This window comes from Balaenoptera borealis (genome assembly GCF_965194805.1).
Source record: "Balaenoptera borealis genome assembly, chromosome: 19".
In the NCBI taxonomy this organism is placed as follows: domain Eukaryota; kingdom Metazoa; phylum Chordata; class Mammalia; order Artiodactyla; family Balaenopteridae; genus Balaenoptera; species Balaenoptera borealis.
This window is the reverse complement of record NC_138878.1, coordinates 34178413-34190811: the sequence shown is the minus strand read 5'-3', so window position 1 is coordinate 34190811 and position 12399 is coordinate 34178413. Positions and strand designations below refer to the sequence as shown.

At 44.9% G+C, this 12399-nt stretch overlaps 1 long non-coding RNA gene across 1 annotated transcript in view; it reads left to right on the top strand.

Moving 5' to 3' along the window:
- Window positions 1–12045, top strand: part of LOC309616978 — a 30463-nt gene extending 18418 nt beyond the window's left edge. The window contains exons 2-3 of the long non-coding RNA XR_014237698.1: window positions 429–8650; window positions 8956–12045. This is a non-coding gene — a long non-coding RNA (uncharacterized lncRNA). The remainder of the gene's footprint in view (window positions 1–428; window positions 8651–8955) is intronic.
- Window positions 12046–12399: the final 354 nt, after the last annotated feature.

Sequence of the window (12399 nt, the reverse complement as noted above, 5' to 3'; positions counted from 1 at the left end):
TTTTTATTTTTATTTATTTATTTATTTTTTTAAGACTTACCCCAAAGGGTTATTTAACAAACATTCTTTTTTTTTCTGGTCCTTAATTACGTATGATATTTTGGGAAGCAGCTAAATAGTCAGCAGCTGAAAGCCTTTTTATTTATTTATTTATTTATTTATTTATTTATTTATGGCTGTGTTGGGTCCTTGCCTCTGTGCGAGGGCCTTCCCCAGCTGCGGCAAGTAGGGGCCACTCTTCATCGCGGTGCGTGGGCCTCTCACCATCGTGGCCTCTCCTGTTGCGGAGCACAGGCTCCAGACGCGCAGGCTCAGTAATTGTGGCTCACGGGCCTAGTTGCTCCACGGCACGTGGGATCCACCCAGACCAGGGCACGAACCCATGTCCCCTGCATTGGCAGGCAGACTCTCAACCACTGCGCCACCAGGGAAGCCCCAGATTCACTTTTTAGATGGAGTCACAGACTGCAAGGATCCAAGGGTGTGGGACAGATACGTCTTGACAGGTCAGACAGATGGCATAATCATCTGGGTCTGTGGGCCAGGAAGGAATGGTCCTGATGGAGTGGGGGTCCTGAGTTGCTAGAATCAGCCCAAGGGCACTGGTACATGCAAGATTTTTGAAGCAAAAAAGGTAAAGATTATGGGCAAGGGAAAGGTGTACTGCTACCCTTCATGTGTGGTGTTGAGAAAGCTGTGCAATGCCTGCAGGCCTCCATTTCCTCACCTACAAAATGAGAGTCAGGAGACTGCCCTTCCAGGCATGTGTGAGGCTTAAATGAGCCAACATCAGAAGGCTCTTAGCACAGTGCCAGGCACTCAGGAACCGGCCGGCACCTGGGGCTCTTCCTGCAACTCTTCTGGGCAGCTTATTTCCCCCCAATGCTGGACAGAGACTCAGAAGGCTTGTGTTCCAGTCCCAGGTCATCTGCAAACTCACCGAGGGCCCTTTGTCAATGCTCTCCTTCTTCAGCCCTCACTTTCTCGTCTATGAAACGAGGCAGTAAAACTGGATGACTTCTAAGGGCCCCTATACCCAATTAATTCATTTATTGATTTGCCCAGTGACTATGTCTTAAGAGCCTACTGTGTGCCAGGCACAGTGCTAGGCAGTGGGGATACAGCTTGGAGAGACAAGGCTTCTGCTTTAAGGGAGCTGATGTTCTAGTGAAGGAAGTAGACGAGTATGTGAGATACTTTCAGATAGTGATCAGTTATGTACCGGAAAGCAAGAGAATCTGTGTTCATCAAACTTTTCTTTGTTCTCCCCAAGGTATACGAGCCAGTGCTGACAAGTTAAAAAAAAACAAAGGCAGGGGCAGGTATTTATTGGCAGGATTAGATATTCTCACAACGTTTGAGGAAGATCTGAATACCAAGCCCCAGGAAATCCAAGAACCAGACCAGCTCTGGGACCCCACAGCCAGCTTCCATGAAGCTTCCTTTCTGGAAAGCTCCTAACAACTTACCCCCGTTAACTGTTTCTTTGATCTGCCCTGTACATTGGCTTCCACCTTCTCTGTTCCTGTGGATTCCATTTCCCACACTATGTAGTGAAAGATACGGTCAAAGGTCACGTGCTGCAGCCCTCCAGAGACTCTGTTCTTTCTTTCTCAATCACGGCCCTAAATTCCCAGGGGAGGTACTCTGATTGGCTCACCTTGGGTCAGGTGTCTACTGTGGACCAATCAGCTGTGGGTTGAGCAGTGTGTATGCCGTTGCGAAAACATGGCTGCTGTAACCATAGAGGAAGAAGGCAGGAGAAACAGTTTCCAGAAAGTTGGGAGCTGCCAATCCAACACACAGATTAACCAGACTGTGATGCATGGAGAGGTTCCCACATCCAATTTACTTTGGAGTTTGAAGTCACTTCCCAAATAAAAGGTAGTGATGAAGCATGCTGGAAGTTTGTTCTGGATGTGGAGTCCAAAGACCTGGATTCTCCCAAGTCTCCACTGACCTGATGCATGACCTTAGACAAGCCATTTACTCTCTCTGAACCCTCAGTGGAAAAGTGGGATAATAATATTAGAGTTATTGTGAAGTCCAGAGAAAAGTAAGGATGAAAAGCGACTTTCAAAATTCCGCAGTAAGGCACAATATTGGAGGCTCTCAGAGAAGGGTGGGTGCTGCAGAGATGAAAGGAAGGGAACTTACTGGAGAACTCTGCAGGAATCCTTCCCCAGAGTCGTGAGGTTTTTCTTGATTCCTTCCCCCAAAGCTTCACATGTGGGGCTCTTTGTCTGATTCACTACCAGGACATATGCATCCGTGTTTACAACCAGCATAGGTCATTCCCAGAATGCAGGCTATTGGCATGTTTATAATTCTACCAACTCAGCCTAGCAGATAGACACGTCTCCCCCCGTGGAGTGAGACATAAATTTCCCTGAGTAAATGGAGCCAAGCTGTTTGGTGCTATCAACTGCACAGGGCTTCACAGGCAGCAGGAGAGGGAGGCTGGTCCACTCCCCACCTGACCCAACCCTACTGCCCTTCACAGTGCAATTCCAGCTTCCTCTCTACGTGGGAACTCGGGGTCTTGATGAGGAGTCATCCTAGACTCCTTTCCTCAACCCCAAGTTCTGCTGATTCTTCTCCAGAGTATCTCTCCCCTACACTTTATCCTTATTGCCATCACACTGTCTCTTGTCTACATTACTGCATCACTCTCCTAAATGTTTTCCTTGTCTTTAATGTTCCCCCAAGATTTGATCATGCCACTTTCTTGCCTAGGATCCACTGGGTAAATCATTACACACCCATTAGAACGGTTGACATAGTAAACACATTCAAGTGCCATTGATGATGTGGAGCAACTGGAACTCTCATACATTCATTGTTGGTGAGAATGCAAAACGGTACAACTATTCTGGAAAACAGTTTGGAAGTTTTGTGAGAAGTTAAATGTGTGCTTTAACATATGACACAGCAATCCTACTCATAGGTATTTTCCCTAGAGAAAAATTTATGTTTATACAAAGACCTGTACATAAATGTGTATAGCAGAATCCTGGTAGATTCCAGCCCTGGCCGTCCATGGCAGCACTTGTAACAACACACCATTTTAATGGCTTTTCCTCCTTTGCTGTGCCACTTTTTCTATTTCTTCCCTCCTGCTTCCTGAGATCACCTCCCAAGTTAAACACCCACACCCACATCCTTGTCTTGGACTTCACTTTTGAGGGAAATCAATCTAACACACCTTCTTTTCTATTGCAGGGGTGGAGGGGAGGATGGGTCTGGAGTGATTTGCATGAGGAAATTTCCCAACAGGGCTCCATTCTGAGTCAGGAGACCATGGCTCTGCCCCTATCTATTTAGGAGACCTCGGAAAAGTCTGCCCCTGTCTGAGCCTTGTTTAGCTCTGTGTTGCAGCTTACGCTTTCCAGAAACTGAGTTTGGGGTACAAAATTTTTATTAGAAACCAATCTCTGGGAAATGAGGGGGGAGAAAGCGGGAGAAGAGGAAGAAATGAAACTGCACTGAAGACCTGACCAAGCATTGGCCAGCCCCACCCAAGAAGCACATTCTGCCTGGGAGACTTGCCTGGCAGGGCCTTTATGTCCTCCACCTCACTCAGCCACCAGATGTGACACTGGCAGCCCTGGGCAGGGTGTGACCCCCGGTGAGACAGCTCTCTGCAGCTGAGGCAGACCCTGAAGGAGAGACAGAGTGAGGCTGTCTGCTGACCCCACTCTCTGTAGTTGAGCCGCAAGCCCTTCCTTGCAGGGTCATCTGGACAGCACGTCTCATCTCCATATCTACACCAAGGCCCAAGGGAAAATGCCTTTGGGCTCCAGGCAGGTAATGCCAACACGTGAGGTGGGCTGCGTGTGATACAATGTGGAGTAGTGGGGACAGTGGTGACCTGGGGTATAGCCACTACTCAATTCCAGTTGACTTGTGCAAGGAGGCATATTGTTGCCAACTCTAGAGACTCTGGGCATTTCAAGTTTTATATAAAATTTCTTGGGAATTCCCTGGAGGTCCAGTGGTTAAGACTCCATGCTTCTGCTTCAGGAGGCGCGGGTTCCATCCCTGGTTGGGGAACTAAGATCCCAGATGCCACACTGCATGGTCAAAAAAAAAAAAATTCTTGTTCTTGAACCACCATATCGTTAGCTAACTCATAACACCTCTGAATGCCTCTGGGTTAACCTCTGATCTAGAGGGCTAGCATTCATCTTGGGTGGTCCTGGGGGCAGGAGAAAGCCTGAGGTGTTTCTGGGTGGGTCCAGAGCCATCTCGCAGAGCTGGGGAGCTCTTAGGGGGAAAAGGCTGGGCAGGGCCTGGAAGGGGCACAAGGTTTCCCTGCGTGTACATCCTGCAGGCACTTGTCACTCAATACAAGTGACTGAAGTCGAAACCTTGGGTGCTTGCGTTAGAAGTGAACTCGTCTCAGAAATGGGAAACAGTCCCTGTTGGGCCCCCAGATGCCTGGCTTCAAAGGCTCTGAGATCCGTGGCCTGTGCAAAATGAGGCCACATCTGTTCCTGTGCACCTTAATTACACCTTCCCTGGGGCTGGTGGAGCCAGGACTGTGCGTGTTTAAGGTAGTATCTCCGGTCCTGTCCGCTCACCCTTGCTAATGTGGCAGGCCAGGTTTTGAATTCCATGGTGTTGGAATGCTGGAGTGTGGTTTCCTTAGTGAGTACCGCCAGGCAGATCTCTGCTTGGAAGGAGGGAGTAGCAGGACCTGGGAGACTGAGGGAGAAACGCACAGCAGGTCTCAACGCAGCCCAGCAGTGCCCTCTGGGTGGGGGCTTCAGAAGTCACAGGGGACACTGGGTGAGTTCTGGAGCATACTGGCCAGGGCTCATGCTGCTGCAGCTGCCTGCCCCAGCCTCTTTCACTCCCTCTTGGAAAAGACTATGGATTCTCTGGCCAGGGGCTCCTGTAAAGAGTCCAGGTGAGCTCTCCCTCCCTCATTCCTGTGCAAGGGCAGGCAGAGTGAGTGGTGAAACAACACTGTTTATTTTCCAAAGGTCAGCTTGGGTAATGGGTGAGGTTTCTGGGAAACAATTTGCATCAGCTGCCATAATGACTTACGGGTTGGGGACTCACAAAGAAGAATACGCGCTTTGTCAAATCCTCTGGACTCCTAAGTTTGAATATTGCTGAGAAGAAGAGAGGGATATTGTTTTTGGGAATCTACTTTGTGCAAGATGGAAGGGACCAAAGTGTTATGTGTTATAACAGTTATCTATTGCTGCATAAGAAACTACTTTAAAACTTAGTGGCTAAGAACCATAGTCATTTATTTGCTCATGGTTCTACAGGTTACCAATCTGATAAGGGTCTCCCCTGTGACCACAGTCATGTAGCAGCTTGGCTGGGGCTGGGTGGTCTAAGATGGCCTCATCATGTATCTGATGATTGGTGCTGGCTGTCAGCTGAGTCACATTTTCCCAACAAGTTATTGTGGACTTTTTAACACAGTGGCTATGTTCCAAAAGTAGCAAGAAAGAAAACAAGCCCCCTTGTACAAGATTATGCTTGGGTCATTCTTGCTAATGTCCCATTGGCCAAGGCAAGCCACATGACCAAGCCCAGATTCAATGTGGGAGGGGCCGATACAAGGTTGAGGATATAGAAAGTTATGTTTCATAGGGACCATTACTATAATAATCTACCACAATATGTTCAGGAAGACGTTGGGTGTAATTCCTACTGCATTCATTCATTTTTAATAAGTATTTATTGAGTATTAACCAGATGGCAGATACTCATGGGCACAGGGGATTTCACAGGGAGGCAGACAAACATCCCTGCTCTCATGGACTTTATCATCTAGTTGGGGAGTCAGACAATAAGCAAAATACAGTCAGATGGTATGTCTAGGGACAAAAATAAGGTAGAGGAGGATAGGGAGTCCAGGGCATCCTGGCTCTGGGAGTTGTGGACAAAGACCCTGGCAGAGCATGAAGTTTTCAGAAGGGAAAGAACCCTGGGATGCCCTGGTAAATGCTGGGCCAAGCAATGGAATGTCTGGCACAGAGAAGGGTGGTTCTACTGACAGGGCCAGAGGGAGGTGTCGCAGCTTCTTTGAGGGAGCTCCTCCATCGTCCAGAGGCCGGAGTGAAGCTGAACCTGGCTCTGTGAACATGGAATTCACAGCTTCAGATAGAACTGGCCCGACCAGGACCCCTCCCCAACACCCATATGTCTGCAGACCTGGGAGGGAGAAAGTACCTACTATCATCTTTCTTCCTTGTCCCCCAAACTAGAAGAGTTAGAAAAAGAAAGAAGAGGGCAAATCTCAGCTCCGAACCTTGTACTTCTTTCTCCTCTCTAAGCAGCTTGAGGCTGGCTGGGGGAGTGAAGAAGAGGAGCTTTGAATCAAAGCTAGAGATTAAAGGGGAAGAAATTATAGGAGTGAGTCTACACTCACATTATTTAAATAACTGGGAGTGGCTGAAGAGTTATGGAGGTGGACCAAGGTATCATGGGTGGGTCTCTGCATTTGGAATGTGAAAGGCCTGATGTCTAATACTCTGCCTTCTCCCCTGTCACCACAGAAGAATCATCTGGGCCCCAGTATGAAATCAGTCCCTCCAGTTGTACACTAGGTCCCACCCATTCTTGCCTCTCAGGGACATCACTCCAGCAATCCATTCCTCTACCTCCTACTGCATCAACAATCTCCTCTCTACTGGGGCTTTCTCTAAAACATACAAGCAGTGCTGTTATTTCTCCCCACTTAAAATGATACCTTGACCCCTTTTGACTGTATCAGCTACAACTACGTTTCTCTTCTCACTTCTGCAGCACAACCTGTGGTAGAGTTGTCTGCATTTGCTGTCTCCAGTTCTTTCCCTCCCCTGTTCTCTTAAACCAAACTCAGTCTAACTTTTACCCCCATCACCACACCAAAATTGCCATAGGCAGGACCATCAGTGACTTCCATGTTGCCAAACCCAATGGTCAATTCTGAGCCCTCATCTTGGTTGAACTCTGTTACTTTTCCTCCTTCACACTGTTTACTCCTTCTTAGTTGTTTTCTGCCTCCTCCTCCTCCTCCTTCTCTCACCATCTCTGAATGTTGGAGGTCCCAAGACTCAGTTCTTGGCCCTCTTTCCTTGTGTGTCTTCCTTTGGTTTCACCCAGTCTTAAGGCTTCAAATACCATCCATATGTCAGTGGATTCCCAATGTATTTCTCCAGCCTGGACTGGAGAAATACTTGTCTTTCGCTCAAGAGAAGTATACCCCGCTACCTACATGACATTCCCACTAGGTTGCTGTATCAACCAGGAGAGACTCGGTTATGCTTTGCTAATGATGACCTCGAGTCTCAGTGGCGTTTCACAAAAAAGTTTATTTTTCACTCATGCTACATATCCCCCACGACCTGCACTATGTCATCTTCACTCCAGGATTCAGGCTGATGGAGCAGCTCCCATCTGGAGCATTGCCGATCACAGTGTAAGGGAAAATAGAAAACATGGTAAACCATAAACTGGTTCTTGAAACTTCTGATCATATTTCATTGGCCAAATCAAGTCTTATAGTCAATCTTGACATCAGTGAAGTGGGGAAATGCAGCAAACACTTGTGGCAATTGCACAGTTTATCAGATATGCCCAGTAGACATCTTCAACCCATTTAATCCCAAACTGAACTGCTTCCCCCACAAACCTGCTCCCCTCAGTCTTATCCATCTCAGTCAATGTCGATTCCATACTTCTGGTTACTCAGGTCAAAAATCTTTGTGTCATTCTTGATTTTTCTGTTTCACATCCCATATTCAGTCCTTCAAGCTGCATCTTCACAATATATCCAGAATCTAACCTCTCGACATCAACCACTCTATCCACCTATCGACTTCTCACTATTGGATTATTTTGATAGGCATCCCTGCTTTTAATAATAGGCCTCCCTGCTTTTATCCTTGACCTTCTCCTGACCCTCAGTCCCCAATAGCCTATTCTGAACAGGGCAGCTAGAGTGATTGTTTTAAAATGTAAGATCATTTCTTGCTTCTGCTTGAAATCCCTCAGTGACTCCCAATTTCCCACAAAATAAAACCCAAATTCTTCCACTGGCCCACAAGGTCCATACAGTCTGGTCCCTGCCACTTCTCTCACCTCTTTTCCTGCTATTCTCAACATCACATACACTGGCACCCTTGTTGCTCCTTCCGCAAGGGCCTTGGCAACGGCTGGTCCCCAGCCTGGAATCCTCTTCTCCCAGATGCCATGTGGCCCCTCTCTCCCTTTCTTCCCAGCTCACCTTCTCCATGAGGCCTACCCTGACCATCTAGTTGAAGTTTTCATTCTCTCTTTCAGAATCTCCTAATCCCACAGCAGTTTTTACTTTCTCACTTACTATAAAATTTCCTTATTGAATATGTTTACTATTTGTCTGTTTTTATCATTAAAATGGAAGCTCCAAGAAGGCAGAAATGTTTTGGTCTGTTTTACTCACTGTTGTATGTCAGGCGTTTAGAACAGTGCTTGATATTTATCCATGGAATGAATTGAATGGATGAATGAATTAATAACAGTACAGTGTGATGAATTTTTGATAGGGAAGATCGTCTTAGTTCCAAAAGGATCTCGGGCCTTGAAAGTCATAGTAAGGTGAGTTCAGATTAGTCCAGGATTAATTTTAAGTCTCACTGAGTCTCAAGGTGTGATGGGAACCACTGTAAGTGTGCAAGATTTTTTTTTTTAATATTTATTTATTTATTTTTGGCTGTGTTGGGTCTTCGTTTCTGTGCGAGGGCTTTCTCTAGTTGTGGCAAGTGGGGACCACTCTTCATCGCGGCGTGTGGGCTTCTCACTGCCGCGGCCTCTCCTTTTGTGGAGCACAGGCTCCAGACGTGCAGGCTCAGTAATTGTGGCTCACGGGCCTAGTTGCTCCGCGGCATGTGGGATCCTCCCAGACCAGGGCTCGAACCCGTGTCCCCTGCATTGGCAGGCAGACTCTCAACCACTGCACCACCAGGGAAGCCCAGTGTGCAAGATTTTAGGTGACACATGGAGGAATGAGTTTTATTTTAAGAGTTATGTGCTGATTTTAATTAATTACAAGTGATCCAGTTTTTCATCAATGGCAATTGTGTTGCAAAGTTTCCTTTTGTAAGTAAATAAAATAAATCAAATTGAAGGAAAAAGGCTCTTTGGTGGGACTAATGGCGGACTTGGGAGGGCTCACGCCAAGGAGTACTTCCCAGAACTTCTGCTGCCAGTGTCCTTGTCCCTGCGGTGAGCCACAGCAACCCCCTGCCTCTGCAGGAGACCTTTCAACACTAGCAGCTGTGTGGCTGACAGGGTCTTGGTGCTCCGGCCAGGTGTCAGGCCTGTGCCTCTGAGGTGGGAGAGCCGAGTTCACGACATCAGTCGAACATAGACCTCCCGGCTCCATGTAATATCAAACAGCAAAAGCTCTCCCAGAGATCTCCATCTCAATGCTAAGACCCAGCTCCACTCAATGACCAGCAAGCTACAGTGCTGGACACCCCATGCCAAACAACTAGCAAGACAGGAATACAACCCCACCCATTAGCAGAGAGGCGGCCTAAAATCATAATAAGGTCACAGACACCCCAAAACACACCACTGGACGTGGTCCTGCCCACCAGAAAGACAAGATCTAGCCTCAACCACCAGAACACAGGCACTAGTCCCCTCCACCAGAAAGCTTACACAACCCACTGAACCAACCTTAGCCACTGGGGGCAGACACCGAAAACAACAGGAACTATGAACCTGCAGCCTGCAAAAAGGAGACCTGAAACACAGTAAGTTAAGCAAAATGAGAAGACAGAGAAACACACAACAGTTGAAGGAGCAAGATAAAAACCCACCAGACCAAACAAATGAAGAGGAAATAGGCAGCCTACCTGAAGAAGAATTCAGAGTAATGATACTAAAGATGATTCAAAATCTTGAAAATAGAATGGAGAAAATACAAGAAACATTTAACAAGGACCTAGAAGAACTAAAGAGCAAACAAACAATGATGAACAACACAATAAATGAAATTAAAACTTCTCTTGAAGGAATCAATAGCAGAATAACTGAAGCAGAAGAACGGGTAAGTGACTTGGAAGATAAAATAGTGGAAGTAACTACCACAGAGCTGAAAAAGAAAAAAGAATGAAAACAATTGAGGACAGTCTCAGAGACTTGTGGGAAAACATTAAATGCACCAACATTCGAATTATAGGGGTCCCAGAAGAAGGAGAGAAAAAGAAAGGGACTGAGAAAATATTTGAAGGGATTATAGTTGAAAACTTCCCTAATATGGGAAAGGAAAGAGTCAATCAAGTCCAGGAAGTGCAGAGAGTCCCATACAGGATAAATCCAAGGAGAAACACGCCAAGACACATATTAATCAAACTATCAAAAATTAAATACAAAGAAAAAATATTAAAAGCAGCAAGGGAAAAACAACAAATAACATACAAAGGAATCCCCATAAGGTTAACAGCTGATCTTTCAGCAGAAACTCTGTAAACCAGAAGGGAGTGGGAAGACATATTTAAAGTGATGAAAGGGAAAAAGCTACAACCAAGATTACTCTACCCAGCAAGGATCTCATTCAGATTCGACAGAGAAATTAAAACCTTTACAGACAAGCAAAACCTAAGAGAATTCAGCACCACCAAACCAGCTTTACAACAAATGCTAAAGGAACTTCTTTAGGCAGGAAACACAAGAGAAGGAAAAGACTTACAATAACAAACCCAAAACAATGAAGAAAATGGTAATAGGAACATACATGTCAAAAATTACCTTAAATGTAAATGGATTAAATTCTCCAACCAAAAGACATAGACTGGCTGAATGGATACAAAAACAAAAACCCATATATATGCTGTCGGCAAGAGACCCACTTCAGACCTAGGGACACATACAGACTGAAAGTGAGGGGATGGAAAAAGATATTCCATGCAAATGGAAATCAAAAGAAAGCTGGAGTAGCAATTCTCATATCAGATAAAATAGACTTTAACATAAAGACTCTTACAAGAGACAAAGAAGGACACTACATAATGATCAAGGGATCAATCCAAAAAGAAGATATAACAATGGTAAATATTTATGCGCCCAACATAGGAGCACCTCAATACATAAGGTAAATGCTAACAGCCATTAAAGGGGAAATTGACAGTAACACAATCATAGTTGGGGACTTTAACACCCCACTTTCACCAATGGACAGATCATCCAACATGAAAATAAATAAGGAAACACAAGCTTTAAATGATACATTAAACAAGATGGACTTAATTGATATTTATAGGACATTCCATCCCAAAACAACAGAATACACTTTCTTCTCAAGTGCTCATGGAACATTCTCCAGTATAGACCATATCTTGGGTCACAAATCAAGCCTTGGTAAATTTAAGAAAATTGAAATTGTATCAAGTATCTTTTCCAACCACAATGCTATGAGACTAGATATCAATTACAGGAAAATATCTGTAAAAAATTCAAACACATGGAGACTAAACAGTACACTACTCAATAACCAAGAGATCACTGAAGAAATCAAAGAGGAACTCAAAAAAATAGCTAGAAACAAATGACAATGAAAACACGATGACCCAAAACCTATGGGATACAGCAAAAGCAATTCTAAGAGCAAAGTTTATAGCAATACAATCTTACCTCAAGAAACATCTCAAATAAAAACCCTAACCTTACACCTAAAGCAATTAGAGAAGGAAGAACAAAAACACCCCAAAGTTAGCAGAAGGAAAGAAATCATAAAGATCAGATCAGAAATAAATGAAAAAGCAATGAGGGAAACAATAGCAAAGATGAATAAAACTAAAAGCTGGTTCTCGGAGAAGATAAACAAAATTGATAAACCATTAGCCAGACTCATCAAGAAAAAAAGGAGAAGACTCAAATCAATAGAATTGGAAATGAAAAAGGAGAAGTAACAACTGACACTGCAGAAATACAAAGGATCATGAGAGATTACTACAAGCAACTATATGCCAATATAATGGACAACCTGGAAGAAATGGACACATTCTTAGAGAAGCACAACCTTCTGAGACTGAACCAGGAAGAAAGAGAAAATATACACAGACTAATCACAAGCAGTGAAAGTGAGACTGTGATTAAAAATCTTCCAACAAACAAAAGCCCAGGACCAGATGGCTTCACAGGAGAATTCTATCAAACATTTAGAGAAAAGCTAACACCTATCCTTCTCAAAATCTTCCAAAATATAGCAAAGGGAGGAACACTCCCAAACTCATTCTACAAGGCCACCATCACTCTGATACCAAAACCAGACAAGATGCCACAAAGAAAGAAGGCCAATATCACTAATGAACATAGTTGTAAAAACCCTCAACAAAATACTAGCAAACAGAATGCAACAGCACATTAAAAGGCTCATACACCATGATCAAGTGAGGTTTATCCCAG